Source organism: Arachis ipaensis, chromosome B9 (assembly GCF_059453495.1).
Source record: "Arachis ipaensis isolate K30076 ecotype BB chromosome B9, ASM5945349v1, whole genome shotgun sequence".
Classification (NCBI taxonomy): Eukaryota; Viridiplantae; Streptophyta; class Magnoliopsida; order Fabales; family Fabaceae; genus Arachis; species Arachis ipaensis.
In genome coordinates this window covers 70,384,209-70,388,307 of record NC_142444.1, presented here as the reverse complement: position 1 = coordinate 70,388,307, position 4,099 = coordinate 70,384,209, and the positions used below count along the sequence as shown (strand labels likewise).

At 34.8% G+C, this 4,099-nt stretch overlaps 1 non-coding gene across 1 annotated transcript; it reads right to left on the bottom strand.

Annotated features, from left to right (window-relative positions):
- Positions 1–2,967: 2,967 nt before the first annotated feature.
- Positions 2,968–3,075, bottom strand: LOC148544993 (small nucleolar RNA R71). The gene has a single exon (XR_015901120.1). It is a non-coding gene; the product is annotated as a small nucleolar RNA R71 (small nucleolar RNA).
- Positions 3,076–4,099: the final 1,024 nt, after the last annotated feature.

The following is a 4,099-nucleotide window of genomic DNA, read 5'->3' as shown; positions in this document are numbered from 1 at the left end:
AATATCCGTGCCGTGACAGGGTGCGTTGACCATTTTCACTGAGAGGAGGGGATGTAGCCACTGACAACGGTGATGCCCTTGCATAAAGCCAGCCATGGAAAGGAGTAAGACTGATTGGATGAAGATAGCAGGAAAGCAGAGGTTCAGAGGAACGAAAGCATCTCTATTCGCTTATCTGAAATTCTCACCAATGATTTACATAAGTATTTCTATCCCTATTTTATTAATTATTTTCGAAAACTCCATAATTATTTTATATCCGCCTGACTGAGATTTACAAGGTGACCATAGCTTGCTTCATACCAACAATCTCCGTGGGATTCGACCCTTACTCACGTAAGGTATTACTTGGACGACCCAGTGCACTTGCTGGTTAGTTGTGCGAAGTTGTGAACCATGGTATTGGCATCATGTTTTTGGCGCCATTACCAGGGAAAGAAAGAGCGATGAATTTTACATAATCAAAGTGTAATCACAATTTCTGCGCACCAAGTTTTTGGCGCCGTTGCCGGGGATTGTTTGAGTTTTGACAACTGACGGTTCATCTTGTTGCTCAGATTAGGTAATTTTCTTTTTGTTTTGTTTTCAAAAATTTTTCAAAAAAATTTTCTTTCAAAAATTTCTCATATGTTTTCGAAAAAATAAAAATGTTTTCAAAAAAAAATATATTTTTATTCAAAATTTTTAAGAATGAATTCTAGTGTTTCATAAAGCATGTTGAAGCTTGGCTGGCTGTAAAGCCATGTCTAAATTCATTTGGACTGAGGCTTGCAATTTGTTATCAAGAGCAAGCTAGTTGTTGCTAATCCACCTGCTGCTGTTCCTGATATCTTGCTGAAGCTTGGCTGGCCATTGGCCATGTCTAGTGTTTTGGACCGAAGCTTTCATTGAAAGCTTGGCTGGCTAGTGAGCCATGTCTAATTCCTGGACTGAAGCTTTAGATTAACACTGCAAGATTCCTGGAATTCATATTAAAAATTTTGGAATCCTTATTTTTCCTTTTTCAATTAACTTTCGAAAAAAAAATCCAAAAAAAAAATTAGAAAATCATAAAAATCAAAAATATTTTTCTGTTTCTTGTTTGAGTCTTGAGTCATGTTATAAGTTTGGTGTCAATTGCATGTGCATCTTGCATTTTTCGAAAATTTATGCATTCATAGTGTTCTTCATGATCTTCAAGTTATTCTTGGTAAGTCTTCTTGTTTGATCTTTGCATTTGCATGTTTTGTGTCTTTTCTTGTTTTTCATATGCATTCTTGAATTCTTAGTGCCTAAGCATTAAAGAATTCTAAGTTTGGTGTCTTGCATGTTTCCTTTGCATTAAAAATTTTTCAAAAATAAGTTCTTGATGTTCATCTTGATCTTCATAGTGTTCTTGGTGTTCATCTTGACATTCATAGCATTCTTGCATGCATCACATGTTTTGATCTAAAATTCTCATGCATTGCATCATTTTTCTTGTTTTTCTCTCTCATTATTAAAAATTCAAAAATAAAAAAAAATCTTTCCCTTTTTCTCTCTTAAAATTTCTAAAATTAGATTTGACTTTTTCAAAAATTTTTAAAAATCTAGTTGTTTTTATGAGTCAAATCAAATTTTCAATTTAAAAATCTCATCTTTTTCAAAATCTTTTTCAAAAATCAAATCTTTTTCAAATTTCTTAGTTATTTTTGAAAATTCCAAAAATCTTTTTCAAAAATCTTTTTCTTATTTTTATATCAAATTTTCGAAAATAACATCATCAATTAATGTTTTGATTCAAAAATTTCAAGTTTGTTACTTACTTGTTAAGAAAGATTCAAACTTTAAGTTCTAGAATCATATCTTGTGATTTCTTGTGAATCAAGTCATTAATTGAGATTTTAAAAATCAAATCTTTTTCAAAAACTAATTTCAATCATATCTTTTCAAAAATATCTTCTTATCTTATCTTTTTCAAAAAAAAATTGATTTTCAAAATATCTTTTCTAACTTCCTATCTTCTTATCTTTTCAAAATTGATTTTCAAAATTTGTTTCAACTAACTAACTAACTAACTTTTTGTTTGTTTCTTATCTTTTTCAAAACTACCTAACTAACTCTCTCTCTCTAATTTTCGAAAATATCTTCCCTCTTTTTCAAAATTTCTTTTTAATTAAACTAATTATTTTATTTTTTATTTGAATTTTCGAAAAACTATTAACCCTTTTCAAAACTATTTTCAAAAATCACTAACTCTTTTTCAAAAATTATTTTTGAAAATTCCCCTTTCTCTCTCATCTCCCTCTATTTATTTATTCATCTACTAACACTTCATCTCACCCAAATTCGAACCCTCTCTTCCATCTGTGTTCGAATTTCTTCTTCTTCTTTTCTTCTAACTCACACTGGGACCTCTATACTGTGGTAAAAAGGACCCCTATTATTATTATTTTTCTGTTCTCTCTTTTTCATATGAGCAGGAGTAAGGACAAGAATATTCTTGTTGAAGCAGATCCAGAACCTGAAAGGACTCTGAAGAGGAAACTGAGAGAAGCTAAATTACAACAATCCAGAGATAACCTTTCAGAAATTTTCGAACAGGAAGAGGAGATGGCAGCCGAAAATAATAATAATGCAAGGAGAATGCTTGGTGACTTTACTGCACCTAATTCCAATTTACATGGAAGAAGCATCTCCATTCCTGCCATTGGAGCAAATAACTTTGAGCTGAAACCTCAATTAGTTTCTCTGATGCAGCAGAACTGCAAGTTTTATGGACTTCCATCTGAAGATCCTTTTCAGTTCTTAACTAAATTCTTGCAGATCTGTGATACTGTTAAGACTAATGGAGTAGATCCTAAAGTCTACAGGCTCATGCTTTTCCCTTTTGCTGTAAGAGACAGAGCTAGAGTGTGGTTGGATTCTCAACCCAAAGACAGCCTGAACTCTTGGGATAAGCTGGTCACGGCTTTCTTAGCCAAGTTCTTTCCTCCTCAAAAGCTGAGCAAGCTTAGAGTGGATGTTCAAACCTTCAGACAGAAAGAAGGTGAATCCCTCTATGAAGCTTGGGAAAGATACAAACAGTTGACCAAAAAGTGTCCTTCTGACATGCTTTCAGAATGGACCATCCTGGATATATTATATGATGGTTTATCTGAATTAGCTAAGATGTCATTGGATACTTCTGCAGGTGGATCCATTCACCTAAAGAAAACGCCTGCAGAAGCTCAAGAACTCATTGACATGGTTGCTAATAACCAGTTCATGTACACTTCTGAGAGAAATCCTGTGAGTAATGGGACGCCTATGAAGAAGGGAGTTCTTGAAGTTGATACTCTGAATGCCATATTGGCTCAGAACAAAATATTAACTCAGCAAGTCAATATGATTTCCCAGAGTCTGAATGGAATGTAAGCTGCATCCAACAGTACTCAAGAGGCATCTTCTGAAGAAGAAGCTTATGATCCTGAGAACCCTGCAATAGCAGAGGTGAATTACTTAGGTGAACCTTATGGAAACACCTATAACTCATCATGGAGAAATCATCCAAATTTCTCATGAAAGGATCAAAAGCCTCAACAAGGCTTTAATAATGGTGGAAAAAACAGGTTTAGCAATAGCAAGCCTTTTCCATCATCCACTCAGCAACAGACAGAGAATTCTGAGCAGAATTCATCTAGCTTAGCAAACTTAGTCTCTAATCTATCTAAGGCCACTGTGAGTTTCATGAATGAAATAAGGTCTTCCATTAGAAATTTGGAAGCACAAGTGGGCCAGCTGAGTAAAAGGATCACTGAAATCCCTCCTAGTACTCTCCTAAGAAATACAGAAGAGAATCCAAAAGGAGAGTGCAAGGCCATTGACATAACCAAAATGGCCGAACCCAATGAGGGAGAGGAGGACGTGAATCCCAAGGAGGAAGACCTCCTGGGACGTCCAGTGATCAATAAGGAGCTTCCCTCTGAGGAACCAAAGGACTCTGAGGCTCATCTAGAGACCATAGAGATCCCATTAAACCTCCTTATGCCCTTCATAAGCTCTGATGAGTATTCCTCTTCTGAAGAGAATGAGGATGTACTAAAGAGCAAACTGCCAAGTTTCTTGGTGCAATCTTGAAGCTGAATGCCAAATTATTTGG